Source organism: Mus caroli, unplaced genomic scaffold (assembly GCF_978045245.1).
Source record: "Mus caroli unplaced genomic scaffold, Mus_caroli_1 scaffold_1, whole genome shotgun sequence".
In the NCBI taxonomy this organism is placed as follows: Eukaryota; Metazoa; Chordata; class Mammalia; order Rodentia; family Muridae; genus Mus; species Mus caroli.
In genome coordinates this window covers 114,510,092-114,531,176 of record NW_028227256.1, presented here as the reverse complement: position 1 = coordinate 114,531,176, position 21,085 = coordinate 114,510,092, and positions in this window count along the sequence as shown.

The window sequence follows — 21,085 nt, the reverse complement described above, 5'->3', positions numbered from 1 at the left end:
AGCCATTTGACTGGTGTGAGGTGGAATCTCAGGGTTGTTTTGATTAGTATTTCCCTGACGATTAAGGATGCTGAACATTTTTTCAGGTGCTTCTCAGCCATTTGGTATTCCTCAGGTGAGAATTCTTTGTGTAGCTCTGAGCCCCATTTTTAATGGGCTTATTTGATATCTTGGAGTCCAACTTCTTGAGTTCTTTACATGTATTTGATATTAGTCTCCTATCTGATTTAGGATAGGTAAAGATCCTTTCCCAATCTGTTGGTGGCCTTTTTGTCTTATTGACAGTGTCTTTTGCCTTACAGAAGGTTCCAATTTTATGAGGTCCAATTTGTAGATTCTTGATCTTACAGCACAAGCCATTGCTGTTCTATTCAGCAATTTTTTTCCCTGTGCCCACTATCTTTGAGGCTTTTCACAACTTTATCCTCTATAAGTTTCAGTGTCTCTGGATTTATATGGAATTCCTTGATCCACTTATATTTTACCTTAGTACAGCGACATAGGAATGGATCAATTCATATTCTTCTGCATTATAATCGCCAGTTGTGCCATCACCAATTGTTGAAAATGCTGTCTTTTTTCCATTGGATGGTTTTAGCTCCCTTGCCAAAGATCAAATGACCATAGGTTTGTAGGTTCATTTCTGCGTCTTCAATTCTATTCCATTGGTCTACTTGTCTGTTGCTATACCAGTACCATGTAGTTTTTATCACAATTGCTCTGTAGTACAGCCTTAGGTCAGGCATGGTGATTCCACCAGAGGTTCTTTCATCCTTGAGAAGAGTTTTTGCTATCCTAGGTTTTTTGTTATTCCAGATGAATTTGCAGATTACCCTTTCCAATTCTTTGAATAATTGAGTTGCAACTTTGATGGGGATTGCATTGAATCTGTAGATTGCTTTTGGCAAGGTAGCCATTTTTACTATATTGATCTTGCCAATCCATGAGCATGGGATATATACTACCATATCATCAGCAAAAAGTGATATATTGACTTCTTCCTTTCCAATTTGTATCCCCTTGATATCCTTTTGTTGTCGAATTGCTCTTGCTAGGACTTCAAGTACAATGTTGAATAGGTAGGGAGAAACTGGACAGCCTTGTCTAGTCCCTGACTTTAGTGGGGTTGCTTCCAGCTTCTCATCATTTACCTTGATGTTGGTGACTGTTTTGCTGTAGATTGCTTTTATCATGTTTAGGTATGGGCTGTGAATTCCTCATCTTTCCAAGACTTTTATCATGAATGGGTGTTGAATTTTGACAAATGCTTTCTCCACCTCTAACAAGATGATCATTTGGTTTTTATCTTTGAGTTTGTTTATATCCTGGATTATGTTGGTGGATTTCTGTATATTGAACCATCCCTGCATCCCTGGGATGAAACCTACTTGGTCAGGATGGATGATTGTTTTGATGTGTTCTTGGATTCGGTTAGCAAGAATTTTATTGAGTATTTTTGCATCGATATTCATAAGGGAAATTGGTCTGAAGTTCTCTATCTTTGTTGGGTCTTTCTTTCTGTGGTTTAGGTATCAGAGTAATTGTGGCTTCATAGAATGAGTTGGGTAGAGTACATTCTTCTTGCATTTTGTGGAATAGATTGTGAAGAACTGGAATTAGATCTTCTTTGAAGGTCTGATAGAACTCTGCACTAAACCCATCTGGTCCTGGGCCTTTTTTGGTTGGGAGAGTAGAAATGACTGCTTCAATTTCTTTAGGGGATATAGGACTGTTTAGATCATTAACTTAACCCTGCTTTAACTTTGGTACCTGATACCTGTCAAGAAATTTGTCCATTTCATCCAGCTTCTCCAGTTTTTTTGAGTATATATAGCCTTTTGTAGAAGGATCTGATGGTGTTTTTGGATTTCTTCAGGATCTTTTGTTATGTCTCCTTTTTCATTTCCGATTTTGTTAATTAGGTTGCTGTCCCTGAGCCATTTTATGACTCTGGCTATGGGTTTATCTATCTTGTTGATTTTCTCAAAAAAAAAAAAAAACCCACAAAAAACAAAAAAAATCAAAAAGAAACAGGTTCTTCTCTGGTTGATTCTTTGAATAATTTTTCTTGTTTCCTCTTGGTTCATTTCACACCTGAGTTTGATTATTTCCTGCTGTCTACTTCTCTTGGATGAATTTCCTTTTTTTTTTTTTTTTGTTCTAGAGCTTTTTTTTTTTTTTTTTTTTTTTTATATTAGAAGTCACCACTTTATTTATTTATTTTTTTAGAGCACAATTAAAATTTATTTCTACTTACAACTTAAAATACTTATAGCTATGTATCTACACTTACATATCAGTAACAGATATTTTGGAATATGATTCAGTTACATATTTCGAAGTTGAGGAAAGTCCCACAGTTCTCACTTGTTTCTGACCATTCAGAAATAAGAATGGCTTTTCCAAAGTCCAGCTTGACATCTAAGTAATAGGTTTTTTTTTTTTTTTTGGTCTGAAAACTGGGGAATTTATTTTTTTTTGATTTTTAATATTTTTATTACATATTTTCCTCAATTACATTTCCAATGCTATCCCAAAAGTCCCCCATAGCGCCCCCCACTTCCCTACCCACCCATTCCCATTCTTTTGGCCCTGGCATTCCCCTATATTGGGGCATATAAAGTTTGCAAGTCCAATGGGCCTCTCTTTCCAGTGATGGCCGACTAGGCCATCTTTCGATACATATGCAGCTAGAGACAAGAGCTCCGGGGTTCTGGTTAGTACATCATGTTGTTCCAACAATAGGGTTGCAGATCCCTTTAGCTCCTTGGGCACTTTCTCTAGCTTCTCCATTGGGAGCCCTGTGATACATCCAATAGCTGACTGTGAACATCCACTCCTGTGTTTGCTAGGCCCCGGCATCGTCTCACAAGAGACAGCTATCTTTGGGTCCTTTCAGCATAATCTTGCTAGTGTATGCAATGGTGTCAGCGTTTAGAAGCTGATTATGGGATGGATCCCTGGATACGGCAGTCTCTAAATGGTCCATCCATTCATCACAGCTACGAACTTTGTCTCTGTAACTCCTTCCCTGGGTGTTTTGTTCCCAATTCTAAGAAGGTGCACAGTGTCCACACTTTGGTCTTCATTCTTCTTGAGTTTCATGCGTTTAGCAAATTGTATCTTATATCTTGGGTATCCTAAGTTTTGGGCTAATATCCACTTATCAGTGAATACATATTGTGTGAGTTCTTTTGTGATTGTGTTACTTCACTCAAGATGATGCCCTCCAGGTCCATCCATTTGGCTAGGAATTTCATAAATTCATTCTGTTTAATAGCTGAGTAGTACTCCATTGTGTAAATGTACCATAATTTCTGTATCCATTCCTCTGTTGAGGGACATCTGGGTTCTTTCCAGCTTCTGGATATTATAAATAGGGCTGCTATGAACATAGTGGAGCATGTGTCCTTTTTACCGGTTGGGACATCTTCTGGATATATGCCCAGGAGAGGTATTGCTGTCTCCTCCGGTAGTACTATGTCCAATTTTCTGAGGAACCGCCAGACTGATTTCCAGAGTGGTTGTACAAGCTTGCAATCCCACCAACAATGGAGGAGTGTTCCTCTTTCTCCACATCATCGCCAGCATCTGCTGTCACCTGAATTTTTGATATTAGCCATTCTGACTGGTGTGAGGTGGAATCTCAGGGTTGTTTTGATTTGCATTTCCCTGATGATTAAGGATGTTGAACATTTTTTCAGGTGTTTCTCTGTCATTTGGTATTCCTCAGATGAGAATTCTTTGTTCAGTTCTGAGCCCCATTTTTTAATGGGGTTATTTGACTTTCTGGAGTCCACCTTCTTGAGTTCTTTATATATATTGGATATTAGTCCCTTATCTGATTTAGGATAGGTGAAGATCCTTTCCCAATCTGTTGGTGGTTTTTTTGTCTTATTGATGGTGTCTTTAGCCTTGCAGAAGCTTTGTAGTTTCATGAGGTCCCACTTGTCAATTCTCGATCTTACAGCACAAGCCATTACTGTTTTATTCAGGAATTTTTCCCCTGTGCCCATATCTTCAAGGCTTTTCCCCACTTTCTCCTCTCTAAGTTTCAGTGTCTCTGGTTTTATGTGAAGTTCCTTGATCCACTTAGACTTGATCTTAGTACAAGGAGATAGGAATGGATCGATTCGCATTCTTCTACATGTTAACAACCAGTTGTGCCAGCACCATTTGTTGAAAATGCTGTCTTTCTTCCACTGGATGTTTTTAGCTCCCTTGTCGAAGATCAAGTGACCATAGGTGTGTGGGTTCATTTCTGGGTCTTCAATTCTATTCCATTGGTCTATTTGTCTGTCACTATACCAGTACCATGCAGTTTTTATCACAATTGCTCTGTAGTAGAGCTTTAGGTCCGGCATGGTGATTCCACCAGAGGTTCTTTTATCCTTGAGAAGAGTTTTTGCTATCCTAGGTTTTTTGTTATTCCAGATGAATTTGCAGATTGCACTTTCTAATTCGTTGAAGAATTGAGTTGGAATTTTGATGGGGATTGCATTGAATCTGTAGATTGCTTTTGGCAAGATAGCCATTTTTACAATGTTGATCCTGCCAATCCATGAGCATGGGAGATCTTTCCATCTTCTGAGATCTTCTAGAATTTCTTTCTTCAGAGACTTGAAGTTTTTATTATACAGATCTTTCACTTCCTTAGTTAGAGTCACGCCAAGATATTTTATATTATTTGTGACTATTGAGAAGGGTGTTGTTTCCCTAATTTCTTTCTCAGCCTGTTTATTCTTTGTGTAGAGAAAGGCCATTGATTTGTTTGAGTTAATTTTATATCCAGCTACTTCACCGAAGCTGTTTATCAAGTTTAGGAGTTCTTTGGTGGAATTTTTAGGGTCACTTATGTATACTATCATATCATCTGCAAAAAGTGATATTTTGACTTCATCTTTTCCAATTTGTATCCCTTTGATCTCCTTTTGTTGTCGAATTACTCTGGCTAGGACTTCAAGTACAATGTTGAATAGGTATGGAGAAAGTGGACAGCCTTGTCTAGTCCCTGATTTTAGAGGGATTGCTTCAAGCTTCTCACCATTTACTTTGATGTTGGCTACTGGTTTGCTGTAGATTGCTTTTATCATGGTTAGGTATGGGCCTTGAATTCCTGATCTTTCCAAGACTTTTATCATGAATGGGGTGTTGGATCTTGTCAAATGCTTTTTCCGCATCTAACGAGATGACCATGTGGTTTTTGTCTTTGAGTTTGTTTATATACTGGATTACGTTGATGGATTTCCATATATTGAACCATCCCTGCATCCCTGGGATGAAACCTACTTAGTCAGGATGGATGATTCTTTTGATGTGTTCTTGGATTCGGTTAGCAAGAACTTTATTGAGGATTTTTGCATCAATATTCATAAGGGATATTGGTCTGAAGTTTTCTATCTTTGTTGGGTCTTTTTGTGGTTTAGGTATCAGATTAATTGTGGCTTCATAGAATGAGTTGGGTAGAGTACCTTCTGTTTCTATTTTGTGGAATAGTTTGTGAAGAACTGGGATTAGATCTTCTTTGAAGGTCTGATAGAACTCTGCACTAAACCCATCTGGTCCTGGGCTTTTTTTGGTTGGGAGACTATTAATGACTGCTTCTATTTCTTTGGGGGATATAGGGCTGTTTAGATCATTAACCTGATCTTGATTCAACTTTGGTACCTGGTATCTGTCTAGGAACTTCTCCATTTCATCCAGGTTCTCCAGTTTTTTTGTGTATAGCCTTTGGTAGAAGGATCTGATGGTGTTTTGGATGTCTTCAGGATCTGTTGTTATGTCTCCTTTTTCATTTCTGATTTTGTTAATTAGGATGCTTTCCCTGTGCCCTCTAGTGAGTCTGGCTAAGGATTTATCTATCTTGTTGATTTTCTCAAAGAACCAGCTCCTTGATTGGTTGATTCTTTGAATAGTTCTTGTTTCCACAAGAACTATTTGTGGAATAGTTTGATTATTTTCTGCTGTCTACTCCTTTTTGGTAAATTTGCTTCCTTTTGTTCTAGTGCTTTTAGGTGTGTTGTCAAGCTGCTAATGTGTGCTCTCTCTAGTTTCTTTTTGGAGGCACTCAGAGCTATGAGTATTCCTCTTAGAAATGCTTTCATTCTGTCCCATAAGTTTGGGTATGTTGTGGCTTCATTTTCATTGAACTCTAAAAAGTCCTTAATTTCTTTCTTTATTCCTTCCTTGACCACGGTATCATTGAGAAGAGTGTTTTTCAGTTTCCACGTGTGTGTTGGCTTTCTATTATTTATTTTGTTATTGAAGATCTGTCTTAGTCCATTGTGATCTGATAGGATGCATGGGACAATTTCAATATTTTTGTATCTGTTGAGGCCTGTTTTGTGACCAATTATGTGGTCAATTTTGGAGAAGGTACCATGAGGTGCTGAGAAGAAGGTATATCCTTTTGTTTTAGGATAGAATGTTCTGTAGATATCTGCCAGATCCATTTGATTCATAACTTCTGTTAGTTTCACTGTGTCCCTGTTTAGTTTCTGTTTCCATGATCTGTCCATTGGTGAAAGTGGTGTGTTGAAGTCTCCCACTATTATTGTATGAGGTGTAATGTGTCCTTTGAGAATTACTAAAGTTTCTTTAATGAATGTGGCTGCCTTTGTATTTGAAGCATAGATATTCAGGATTGATAGTTCCTATTGGAGGATTTTACCTTTGATGAGTATGAAGTGCCCCTCCCTGTCTTTTTTGATGACTTTGGGTTGGAAGTCAATCTTATCAGATATTAGAATGGCTACTCCAGCTTGTTTCTTCATACCATTTGCTTGGAAAATTGTTTTCCAGCCTTTCATTCTGAGGTAGTGTCTATCTTTTTCTCTGAGATGAGTTTCCTGTAAGCAGCAAAATGTTGGGTCTTGTTTGTGTAGCCAGTTTGTTAGTCTATGTCTTTTTATCGGGGAGTTGAGTCCATTGATATTAAGAGATATTAAGGAAAAGTAATTGTTGTTTACTATTATTTTTGTTGTTAAAGTTGGCATTCTGTTCTTGTGGCTGTCTTCTTTTAGGTTTGTTGAGGGATTACCTTCTTGTTGTTTCTAGGGGGTGGTTCCCGTCCTTGTATTGGTTTTTTTCCTGTTATTATCCTTTGAAGGGCTGGATTCGTGGAGAGATAATGTGTGAATTTGGTTTTGTCGTTGAATACTTTCGTTTCTCCATCTATGTTAATTGAGAGTTTGGCTGGGTATAGTAGCCTGGGCTGGAATTTGTGTTCTTTTAGTGTCTGTATATCATCTGTCCAGGATCTTCTGGCTTTCATAGTCTCTGGTGAAAAATCTGGTGTAATTCTGATAGGCTTGCCTTTATATGTTACTTGGCCTTTTTCTCTTACTGCTTTTAGTATTTTATCCTTATTTATTGCATTTGTTGTTCTGATTATTATGTCTCTGGAGGTATTTCTTTTCTGGTCCAGTCTATTTGGAGTTCTGTAGGCTTCTTGTATGTTCATGGGCATCTCTTTCTTTAGATTTGGGAAGTTTTCTTCTATAATTTTGTTGAAGATGTTTGCTGGTCCTTTGAGTTGAAAATCTTCATTCTCATCCACTCCTATTATCTGTAGGTTTGGTCTTCTCATTGTGTCCTGTATTTCTTGGATGTTTTGAGTTAGGATCTTTTTGCGTTTTACATTTTCCTTGATTGTTGTGCTGATGTTCTCTATGGAATCTTCTGCACCTGAGATTCTCTCTTCCATCTCTTGTATTCTGTTGCTGATGCTCGTATCTCTGGTTCCAGGTTTCTTTCCTAGGGTTTCTATCTCCAGTGTTGCCTCATTTTGGGTTTTCTTTATTGTGTCTACTTCCCTTTTTAGGTCTAGTATGGTTTTGTTCATTTCCATCATCTGTTTGGATGTGTTTTCCTGTTTTTCTTTAAGGACTTCTACCTGTTTGATTGTGTTATCCTGTTTTTCTTTAAGGACTTATAACTCTTTAGCCATGTTCTCCTGTAATTCCTTAAGTGAGTTATTAACGTCCTTCTTGATGTCCTCTACCATCATCATGAGATATGCTTTTAGATCCGTGTCTAGCTTTTCCGGTGTGTTGGGGTGCCCTGGACTGGGCGAAGTGGGAGTGCTGGGTTCTGATGATGGTGAGTGGTCTTGGTTTCTCTTAGTAAGATTATTACATTTACCTTTTGCCATCTGGTAATCTCTGGGGTTAGTTGTTATCATTGTCACTGTTTAAAGATTGGAGCAGACTCTGTGTTCCACTCACCCGAAGTCTCAAAATCCTGTGGCGGGTGTTGTGGGTAGTTGGCGAGTGTCAGCCGACCCTGCGCCCTAGCTACCCTGGTGTTGTTCTGACCAGAAGAGGCTTGTGGCCCTACTCAGGCCGGATTTCTGCCTCCCCAACCAAAGCAGTCTTAGGTCCCGCGTGATTGGACTGGAGCAGAAGCTGTGTTCCACTCACCAGAAGTCTCAAAATCCTGTGGTGGTGGTCGTGGGTAGCTGGAGGGTGTCAGCTGACCCTGTGCTCTAGCTACCCCGGTGCTGGTCAGGCTGGAAGAGGCCTGTGGCCCTACTCAGGCCGGTTTTCGGCTTCCCTAACTAATGCAGTCTCAGGTCCCGTGAGCAATTGGATTGGAGCAGAAGCTATGTTCCACTCACCAGAAGTCTTAAGATCCTGTGGCGGGTGTTGTGGGTAGTTGGCGAGTGTCAGCCGACCCTGCTCCCTAGCTACCTTGGTGCTGTTCTGACCGGAAGAGGCTTGTGGCCCTACTCTCCTGTATTTCTTTAATGGAATTTTTTTTATCCTCCCTAAAGGTCTCTATTACTTTCACGACATGGGATTTTAGGTCAGAATCTTGCTTTTCATGTGTGTTAGGGTATCCATGGTTTGCTGTATTAGGAGAACTGTGTTCTTATGGTGCCAAATTACATTGGCTTATGTTGTTTATGTTCTTGATCTTGCATTTCACCATTTGGTTATCCCTGATATTAATTGACCTGGGTGTCTCAGGTTAGAGCAAAGACAGATGAATCTGTGTAGCCTGGGTTTGATCAGGTTTTTTGGGATGTAGGCAATATTGTCTTTGGTTACAGCAGGCCTACTGTAACCAAAATGTTTAAACATTTTTCCTTGAAGAAAGGTAGGGCTGTGGGAGAACAGTTAGTTTGATCTGCCATTGGTGCAGGTGGAAGTACAGACCAGAAGGACTATGGGGTTATGTCAGGGTGGGTCAGGTCCCATGTCTACTGGGCTCTGTGGTCTTTACAGCTGTCATGGATATTGGTGCAAGGGTCTCCCCTGTGTTCCCAGTTAGGGAAGACATTCTGGGAGATAGGTAGGGCTTTGGGATCACTGAGTGGGCATGCCAGCATTCCACCAGTGCAGGGGCAGGTGGAGGTAAAGATCAGAAGGGCAATAAGGTTCTGGCAGGGTGCGATAACTCTAGAAAGTCTTATTTCTTTATATATCCCCTGATTCAAAGATTATTGAGTAAAGAGTTGTTTACATTCCACGAGTGTGTAGGCTTTCTGGTGCTTTTGCTGTGATTCAAGTCCAGGTTTTATCCATGGTGGCCTGATAAGATACAAAGCCTTATTTTACTTTTCTTGTATTTGTTGAGATTTGCTTTGTGACCAGCTATATATGATCAATTTTGGAGAATGAATCCATGAGGTACTGAGTAGGTATAGTCTTTTGACTTTGAATGAAATATTCTATAGATATCTGTTAGTTTCATTTGATTCACAAGGCCTGGTAGTGTCGTTATTTCTGTTTATTTTTTGTCTGGATGACCTATGGATTGGTGAGTTTGGGGTGATGACATGTGGGGTTTGATGTGCAACTTAAGCTTTAGAAATATTACTTTTCAAAATATGGGTGTCCTTTTATTTGGGGCATAGATGTTCATAATTGAGATAGCATCTTGGTAGATTTTTCCTTTCATGAGTATGAAGCATCCTTCCCTGTCTCTTTTGAGTAATTTTGGTTGAAAGTCTATTTTGTTCTATATTAGAATGGTTACTCCAGCTTATTTCTTGAGTCCATTTGCTTGGAAAACTTTTTTCTGGCCCTTTACTCTGAGGTAATGTCGATCTTAATTCCATCACTTCTTTTAGCCCGAGTTTATTGAAGTAGATAAGTTATTCCCTGTTATTTTGATGGTGGTAGTGGTGGTGATGGTAGTGTGAGTGTGTGTGTGTTTCCACTATTATGCTGGTATGTAAATATGTAAATACGTAATCCCTGTGTTTTCTTGAATGCAATTGTCCTCCTTTGATATGAGTATTCCTTCTAGTATTTTCTGTAGGGCTGGATTTGTGGATAGGCATTTTTGTGTTTTTAATTTGGAGTTGTCCCAACTTGGGATCTATTCCATGGGCAGAAACTAAATCCTGACACTATTACTGATGCTATGTTTTGCTTGTAGACAAGAGCCTGAAATGGGTTTTCTTTGAGAGACTTTATCATCAGCTGACTGAAATAGATGCAGATACTCACAGGCAAGCATTGGATTGAGTCTGTGGACTCCTATGGAAGAGTTAGGGAAAAGATTGAAAGAACTGAAAAGGGTAGCAATAACCATAAGAAAACCAACAATATCAACTAACCTGGATCTCTGGGAGCACTTAGAATGTGAACAACCAACCAAAGAGCATACCTGGCTGGTCTGACAATGCCTTTTTCTAGCCTCAATGGGAAAGGATGCACCTACTCCTATAGAGATTAATGTCCCAGGATGGGGGGGGTGTCTGAGAGGAAAGGGGGTGGGATAAAGGGGAAAAGAACTCTGTGAGCGGAGGTTGGGAGGAGGAAACATTTGGAATGTAAATAAATGAAAATTTAATCTAAAGTAATAATTTTATTATTAGTTATAGAGACATTAAACACCATTTGCTGTACATCACAGCACATTAGTGACTAATATTCAGCAATATCTTTCCCTGTGTCATATTTAAAGCAGAACTGACAAGTGAAGATAAAATTATGAAGTACATGTAGTAATTACTAAACTTATTAGAAAAATAATTTAGCAGTCAGAGAATTATTTAGAACATTATTTCAAATTTTTCAGTCTCTTATATTCAAGGAGTAGAAGTGTGAAATTATTAATATGTTCTCCATAAAACTGATTAATTTTCTTGGACAGGACTAATTTTATGGTTACCAATTTTGTGCTGTCTCAAATAGTGTTTCAGTAAGAAATCTTACCTACATTGAATTTCTTTCCTCTAACAGTGAAGTTCTAAATTCCTTAGCTTCATTATTATTCATCACTAAAACACTTCCCTTCACTGTCTGTCCTTCTCACTGATTCTTATTTCCAATTCACACCCAATCTTAATCATTTCTTCGGTCCAAATTGTCATCAGTCTACAATCATAACTACTTAACTCATAAAAAGATTTAATTTAATAATACTTTGTACAATTCTACATAAATAACCACACTTCACACATTTCCACTCACCAGTGAAGGTAAATAAGAAGAAACAGGTTGGAGAGTTAAGAGCAATACAACGGGCATTTGCAAGAGCAGACTTTGGAATGGACTATGTTATGCATTTTTTTCAGAGGACACATGAACACATGTTTTTGATTGGGCACCAATGACAGAGAAATTATTTTGTTAAGTCTGTCTTACAGAAACATTGAGTTTATTGACATTACTTACAACAGTGGTTCTCCATTTTCCTAATGCCACAACCCTTTAATACAGTTCCTCATGTTCTAATAAGCCCTCAGCCATAAAATTATTTTGTTGCTACTTCAGAATTATAATTTTGCTACAATATGAATTACAATGTAAATATCTGATATTCAGGATATCTGATATGCCACTCCCTAAGGGATTATGACTCACAGATCGTGAACTGCTCACTTAACAGAAATGTGGGTCAAGCATGGATGAATTAGAGACAAATGAAAGGCAATTCTGCAAAAATGACTTTTTGCTCTTATATGGAAGAGAAAGAGTTTCTGTTGGAGAAAATGTATGTTTAAATTTGGAAATAGTTCTAAGAAAGGAATTCCTGAAATGCTTCTTCCATCAGCATAGGGGAAAACCCATGAAACTTGAATCATTGGAGTTCCCTACACAACTTCCAAGCAACTTATGCCAGGCATGAGTTGTTATCCTTACTGTGTATATAAGTTTGGAGAAGCAATCTATGAATCTATAAGTTTTCAGGGCTTTCTGTGACTTTGATTGCTTCTTGAACCTTGTAAATGATATTTATATCTTGAATCTTAATAAGTGTTCCCAAAGAAGGGAGTGTTTTGATTCAGACAAAGAAAAAACTATAAGCATGGAGTTCACTAACTCTTCTAGACTTTAAAGGAGGACATTGGAAGAAACCCCCACAGAACACCAAGCTATCCAGCCATTAGAATTGAGCAATTGTATGAAAATGGAAGCTCTTCAGTATCCAGAAATATCATTCTAAGGTGATTTAGAACTGGTAACTTTCCAATGTCATCAGTTTTGAATGAGATATGTCACTTGTATCTTTGTGTAAAATTTTTTCATTACTTAAGAAGGCAAGAAAGAAGGTATTCTGAAGAGGAGTTATTTTCAGTTTTCCTAAGTACTAGATAATTAAGACATGGTTTAATCTGGATCCACATATAAAAATGTAATGTAAAAATGGATAGCTGAGATCCCAGGAAAACATAAAGTAGTAATTCCAAAATAATTGAGGAGCACAATATTTGGTCAACCTTTCCTCATAGTTCTGCTCCCATATACTATTCATAGAATCATGTTTCAACAGAGTATGGAGCATTTAATCTGCTTTTGAAACCTAACTTTGTAAGGAAATTTTATGCCAACTCATTAAATCTGAGCTATAGTTTAATGACCCAGACATATGCTTCATTTGTAAGAAGTTACTAAGTGTTAATAAATAATGGCCTGTGTGTGTGTGTGTTTATATGTGAGTTTGTGTATATATATGTTTTTCTGATGTGTGTGTATATACATGTATGTTCTAAGAAACTTATGTGTGGCAAGTCTTCCCTCTTGTCATCCTTACTGAATATATAAGTTTGGAGAAGCAATCTATGAATCTATCAGTTTTCAGGGCTTTCTGTGACTTTGATTGCTTCTTGAACCTTGTAAATTTTATTTACATCTTGAATCTTAATGTGATTAAATCATGTATGCATATCTGAAAGGATTTAAGGGTAGATGTTTAATTTAGGAGTAGAATATATGTTCCTTTACTCTTTTGCTTAGTAAGTAGTGAAAACTTAAGCATTTATATGAATGAAGAATCACTTATATCCAGCAGGCACCAGAGTGAGACCCTGTTTCAAAAGCAAAACAAAGGAAGAATTTCTGATGTTACAAATAATTACAATACTACATATTTTTTAAGTAATACATCAGTAAAAATTTAGTAGCATGTAAATCTTATAAACTAGAGAAACACAAATGGTAAAGCTTCTCAAAATGAAGTGTTTGGTATAGAAAGGCCTAGAAAACACCCATACCAGGTTATTAATCTTACAAATATGCTTGAAACATATTAGAGACTTCTTTTATATGGTAGATCCAAAACTAAAATTTCTACAGAAACACTGGTAAGCCATGTACTATGAGATTCTCACAAAAAGAACTCCAGTAACAAGGTATTCTTATAAAATAGCACATACAGTACAGATCTTGAAGCAATCTCTCATGAATAGACATCAATATTCCTAAATCTGTCCATGTCTTAGTCCTAGTTATGATTTCCATTGCTGTGATAAAATACTATAACCAAACCAACACTTGGAGGAAAGATGTACCTTGCTACTTCAGGTTGCAGTCTACCATGTCCAGATAGCTCCTCTGAACTTGGGGCAAAATGAAGGACTACCCTTTCTTAGCATCACTTCCTCTTCTCTGCCTGATCTGGGGAGCCTGGTCACCAGTCTTCTACCCAAAGAATGTCATTTAGTCCTTGGTAAAATTACAAGTTCTACTTCTTTCCCAATCAGAACCAACAAGTACCTAGCATTGCTGGATTGCCTCTCCGTATAAATTAGGCATTCACAGTAGTTTAAACGTCAGCCAATGATTACATTCATTGTGAAAACTCCTTCCAACTCTCTAAAGCTCCACTCCAAATAAGGTGTATGCATACAAGCTCACCCTGAATAAATATATGTGTATAAGCTAAGGTTGTCTATTTTGTTAAAACCTTCAAAGAATTGCTCCAATCCCCATCTCCACACCTAGCACTCACTCCTAGCTGGACTGGTATTCTGCAGATCACGCACACTATGAACCCCAATTTAACCTCTTTTCAGCCCTGTGCATAGTTGCATATTTACACCTGAAGGATGAGGAAACAGAGGACACAAAACCACAGCTTGACCCCACAGGCATACCACAGAAAAGGATTATTTCACCTTAAAACTTTCACTTCACACTCCATCCCAGAGTGAACTTAGGACAGGAATTCAAACAGGGAGGGAACTGGGCAGCAGAAGCTGAACCAGAGGTTATGGAAGAATACTGCTTAATAGCTTACTTTTCTTAACTTGTTTCTCTTGCTATAAGAAAGCACCAACAAAAACCTTCTGATGAGTGGTACCACAAATAGTGAGCCTTGTCCACCAATACCAACAGTCAATCCAGAAAATTCCTGACAGCCTTGCCCATGGGCCTCTGGTAGGCACAGTTACTCAGTTGAGGTTCCTTTTTCCCAAATAATTCTAACTTGTGTCAGTTGATATAAAACTATCCAGCACATGTGATAGGTCATTTCAAAATCTAAATATTGTCATCTTAGAATCTTAACCATGAGATAATGCTGGGTGGAAATAATGGACCTTGAACTGGGTGAGCATTAGATGAGATAGAGCATTATTCCAAAGGCAGCATGTGAAGGAACTGAGTAAGTGAGCCTTCCTCGGAAAGGCCCATTAGGGAGAGTCAGCAGTCAGAGAATGACACAGAACATAACACAGATTCTTATATTTTTCATTGTGAGCCTTGCCTTTAATGGCTGAGCCATCTCTCTAGCCCATAACAGATTCTTTAGGGCTAGAGAAACAAAGAAAATGTCTTACATGCATAGACTTTGGGAGGTGCAAAGTTCTTCATATTGTCCTTGACCTGGTACATCTAAGTGCCAACAGGTATGAAACCACACTGGAGAGGACTATAAACTTACCTTGGAATTGCAAAAGAGAGTGGTGATGTTCCTTATCCCTCTGGCCTCTCATGTACAACAGATCCCACAACAGAGGCTGCCAGTTCCAATGACAGACAAACTGCAAGGCTTATAGTGCACTTTCTGTGGAAGAAGGAGAAAGGAAGTTAGAGAGTCTAATAGAAAACCACAAGGTATAATAAAAGTTATTAAAATTAAGACATTAGGAAACCCCAACATTTAGGAAAGTAACACTAGTATCTAATTTAAACATAAAAGAAAAATAATTTCAGAAGTAAACTCAAAAACACACTGTACATTGCACATCACACAAAGTTGACTGCTGAGCAAAACAAAAACAAAAGCAAAAAACAATAAAAAAAATACAGTCAAATTATTCATTAAAATACTGCAAAAGCAGTCTCTATGCCATAAACTGAAATTCTCCACTCAAACATTTATTGGCCAGACCATATTCCTACTAGAAGAGTCCATTAAACTTCACTTAAAGCATTCCACTGGTTTATAAATCAAAGTCCCCAAATCTACATTCTTCCAAATAAAAGCATGGGCACACCTATCACAGCAATACCCCAGTGCCTGGTACCAACTTCTTTCTTAGGGTTTACTGCTGTGAACAGATACCATGGCCAAGGCAACTCTTAGAAGGACAGTAATTAATTGAGTCTGGCTTGTTGGTTCAGAGGTCCAGTCCATTATCATCAAGGTGGGAGCATGGCAATGTTCAGGCAGCCATGGTGCAGGATGAGCTGAAATTTCTACATCTTCAGGTGAAGGACACAAGGGGAAGACTGGCTTCCAGGGAGCTAGAATGAAGGTCTTAAAGCCCAGGCTCAGATGCTGGCTAGGATGTGGAGAAAGAGGAACACTCCTCTATTGTTGGTGGGATTGCAAGCTTGTAAAACCACTCTGGAAATCAGTCTGGCATTTCCTCAGAAAATTGGACATAGTACTACCAGAGGATCCCGCAATACCTCTCCTGGGCATATATGCAGAAGATGTTCCAACTGGTAAGAAAGACACATGCTCCACTATGTTCATAGCAGCCTTATTTATAATAGCCAGAAGCTGGAAAGAACCCAGATGCCCCTCAACAGAGGAATGGATACAAAAAAATGTAGTACATTTACACAATGGAGTACTACTCAGCTATTTAAAACAATGAATTTATGAAATTCCTAGGCAAATGTTTGGACCTGGAGGGCATCATCCTGAGTGAGGTAACCCAATCACAAAAGAACTCAAATGATATGTTCTCACTGATAAGTGGCTATTAGCCCAGAAACTTAGAATACCCAAGATATAAGATACACTTTGCGAAACACTTGAAACTCAAGAAGAACAAAGACCAAAGTGTGGACACTTTGCCCCTTCTTAGAATTGGGAACAAAACACCCATGGAAGGAGTTACAGAGACAAAGTTTGGAGCTGAGACAAAAGGATGGACCATCTAGAGACTGCCATATCTAGGGATCCATCCCATAATTAGCCTCCAAACGCTGACACCATTGCATACACTAGCAAGATTTTGCTGAAAGGACCCAAATATAGCTGTCTCTTGTGAGACTATGCCAGGGCCTAGCAAACACAGAAGTGGATGCTCACAGTCAGCTATTGGATGGATCACAGGGCCCCCAATGGAGGAGCTAGATAAAGTACCCAAGGAGCTAAAGGGAACTGCAACCCTATAGGTGGAACAACAATATGAACTAACCAGTACTCCGGAGCTCTTGTCTGTAGCTGCATATGTATCAAAAGATGGCCTAGTCAGCCTTCACTGGAAAGAGAGGCCCATTGGTCATGCAAACTTTATATGCCCCAGTACAAGGGAACGCCAGGGCCAAAAAGTGGGAAGGGGGGGGGGGAAGGAGGGGGAGAAGGTCTGGGAGTCTTTCGGGATAGCATTGGAAATGTAAATGAGGAAAATACCTAATAAAAATATATATAAAAAAGCTCAGGCTCACAATGACACACTTCCTCTACTAAGGTAACACCCACTCCAAAGGTTGACACCTTCCAATAGTGCCACTTGCTGAGCCAAGCAGAATGAAAACCATCACAATGAACAGTTTTTCTAGTTATCATTTCCTGTCATTCTCTTAAATATTCCACCCCTTCCCTATTCCACCTTGTATCCTCTATCTTTCATGTCTGTTCATTGTTATTGTTTTTGTTTATGTTGTTTGTTTGTTTTTTATTGAGTTTCATTAGTATGTTCATAGGCAAGTTTGGAAGTATTTACTGGAACTTTCCCACTTTATTAGTGACTGTATAACTGAAATAAATATTTCATCTTCCTGATCAACTGTTATCTGTGTATAATTCCTTAGGAAGGGGTGGATTTCATGTCTGAGTCAGGTTTTATAAGTAGTACTTTAGAAGGATTTTGTCCATTTTATCTAAATTATTAGCATTTTAAACTATTACAACATGTATTCTACGATCTACTTAATATATTATCTTATGTCTTAGATATATACATTTTACAGGATGTCTTTTATATATATTTTCTGTCACCTGACTGTATTTCCCCAAATTTATACTTCAGTAAGATAGGGTTAAGATGAAAATTTTATGATGCAAGGAATGTGCATATCATATTTTCCATAAGTAAAAATTAATTTTCTATTATTTATAAATTATCCATTATCATATATGCTGTTATCATAATATAAGAGGATAAAAATATGTTTATTTTTACTTTCTTGTGTCTTTGAAGTCAAAATCTTTTCCTAGGAGTTGAAGATTTATCTCAGCTATTGACCTATTGCTTAATAGGTCACAATGTTCTACTAATATAAGCATGGCTCAAAAAGAGAAGATATAAATAAATACATGTGCAAAATATTATTTCCTGGTAAAAACTTAAATAAGTACATTAGTGAATAAGCTTTTTGTAGCAGATCATCAAGCATTACAATAAATTATATTCTCTGTTAAAATAAGAATCACACTAGCTTCAAAAGTTACATAGGAAGAAATTGTTTTACTTTTCTTTAGCCATGATAAAATCAGTGTTTATGAGTAAGATAAGGGAGGAAGTGTTTATTTAGTTTATGCTTTTAGATCACAGTCCATCATTGAGGGGAGTCAGGATAGGAACTCAGGCAGAAACTTGGAGGAACACTACATGCTGGCTTACTCTCAGATCCATGCTTAATAGATTTGTTATATAGCCAGGACTACCTGACCAGAGATAGTGCTGCCCACAGTGAATTGAAAACTACAACAGTTAACAGTCAAGACAATCTCCCACAGACATACCCTCAGGAGTTCAATCTGATCTGGGTAAAGCCATAATGGGCTCTCTCCATTATTAGGTTGATAGGCCACATAAAATTGGAAGGAAATGCTAATTAGAACAATGAGATACTGTCCCTGTACCCTCTCGTTAGTCTGACTAAGGGTTTACCTATCTTGTCGATTTTCTCAAAACAAACAAACAAACAAACAAACAAACAAACAAAAAAACAAGCTCCTGGTTTGGTTGATTCTTTGTATAGTTCTTTTTATTTCTACCTGGTTGATTTCAGCCCTGAGTTTGATTATTTCCTGCCAGTCTACACCTCTTGGGTGAATTTTCTTCCCTTTGTTCTAGAGCTTTTAGGTATGCTGTCGGGCTGCTAGTGTATGCTCTCTCTAGTTTCTTTTTGGAGGCACTCAGAGCTATCAGTTCACCTCTTAGGAATGCTTTCATTGTGTCCCATAAGTTTGGGTATGTTGTGGGTTCATTTTAATTAAACTCTAAAAAGTCTTTAATTTCTTTCTTTATTTCTTTCTTGACCAAGTTATTGAGCAGAGAGTTGTTCAGCTTACATGTGTATGTGGGCTTTCTATTATTTATGTTGTTATTGAAGATCATTCTTAGTTCTTGGTGACTTGATAGGATGCTTGGGATTATTTCAATATTTTTGTATATGTTGAGGCCTGTTTTGTGACCAATTATATGGTCAGTTTTAGAGAAGGTACCATGAGGTGCTGTGAAAAGGGTATATCCTTTTGTTTTAGGATAAAATGTTCTGTAGATATCTGTTAAATCCATTTGTTTCATAACTTCTGTTAGTGCCCATGTGTGTCTGTTTAGTTTCTGTTTCCAGGATCTGTCCTTTGATGAGAATGGCATGTTGAAGTCTCCCACTATTATTGTCTGAGGTGCAATGTGTGCTTTGAGCTTTACTAAAGTTTCCTTAATGAATGTGACTGCCCTTGCATTTGGAGCATAGATATTCAGAATTGAGAGTTCATCATGGAAGATTTTTACCTTTGATGAGTATGAAGTGCCCCTCCTTGTCTTTTTTGATAACTTTGGGATGGAAGTTGATTTAATTCGATAATAGAATGGCTACTTCAGCTTGTTTCTTCAGACTGTTTGCTTGGAAAATTGTTTTCCAGCCTTTTACTTTGAGGTAGTGTCTATCTTTATCTCTGAGGTGGGTTTCCTGTATGCAGCAAAATACTGGGTCCTGTTTATGTAACCAGTCTGTTAGTCTATCTCTTTTCATTGGGGGAATTGAGTCCATTTATATTAAGAGATACTATGGAAAAATAATTACTTTTCCCTGTTATTTTTGTTATTAGAGTTGGGGTTCAGTTCTTGTGGCTGTCTTCTTTTAGTTTTGTTGAAGGATTACTTTCTTGCTTTTTCTAGGGTGTCATTTCCCTCTTTGGGTTGGAGTTTCCCCTTTATTATCCTTTGTGGAAAGATATTGTCTGAATTTGGTTTTGTCATGGAATACCTTGGTTTCTCCATCAATGGTAATTGAGAGTTTTTCTGGGTATAATATCCTGGGCTGGCATTTGTGTTCTCTTAGTGTCTGTATAACATCTGTCCAGGATCTTCTGGCTTTCATAGCCTCTGGTGAGAAGTCTGGTGTAATTCCAATAGGCCTGCCTTTATATGTTACTCGACCTTTCCCCTTACTGCTTTTGATATTCTGTCTTTATTTAGTACATTTGTTGTTCTGATTATTATGTGTCGGGAGGAATTTCTTTTCTGGTCCAGTCTATTTGGAGTTCTGTAGGCTTCTTGTATGTTCATGGGCATCTCTTTCTTTAGGTTAGGGAAGTTTTCTTCTATAATTTTGTTGAAGATATTTACTGGCCATTTAAGTTGTAAATCTTCATTCTCATCTATACCTATTATCCTTACGTTTGGTCTTTTTATTGTGTCCTGGATTTCCTGGATGTTTTGAGTTAGGTTCTCTTTGTATTTTGCATTTTCTTTGATTGTTGTTTCCATGTTCCCTATGGAATCTTCTGCACCTGAGATTCTCTCTTCCATTTCTTGTATTCTGTTGCTGATGCTCGCATCTATGTTTCCTGATTTTCTATATCCTAGAATTTCTATATCCAGAGTTGTCTCCCTTTGGGTTTTCTTTATTGTTTTTATTTCCCTTTTTGGATCTTGGATGGTTTTGTTGAATTCAATGACCTGTTTGACTGTGTTTTTCTGTAATTCTTTAAGGGATTTTTGTGTTTCCTCTTTAAGGACTTATACCTGTTTAGCAGTGTTCTCCTGTATTTCTTTAAGTGAGTTATTAATGCCCTTCTTAAAATCCTCTACCAGCATCATGAGATATGATTTTTAATCTGAGACTTGATTTTTGGTTGTGTTGGGTATCCAGAACTCAGCGTGGTTGGCATAGTGGGTTCTGATGATGGTGAGTGTTCTTGGTTTCTGTTAGTAAGATTTTTCCCTTTGCATTTTGCCATCTGGGAATCTCTGGTGTTCAGTGTTCTAGCTGTTTCTGGCTGGAGCTTGTTCCTTCTGTGGTTCTGTTAGCCTCTCTCAGCACCCCTGGAAATCCAACTCTCTCCTGAGTCCCAGTGGTTGGTGGTTTAGTTCTTGGGAGCTCTGGAGGGGGTCTGGTTGGTTAATATTGTTCTTTCTATGGGTTGCAAACCCATTTAGCTCTTTAGTCCTTCCCCTACCTTGTCCATTGGGGTTCCCATGCTCTGTCTGAGG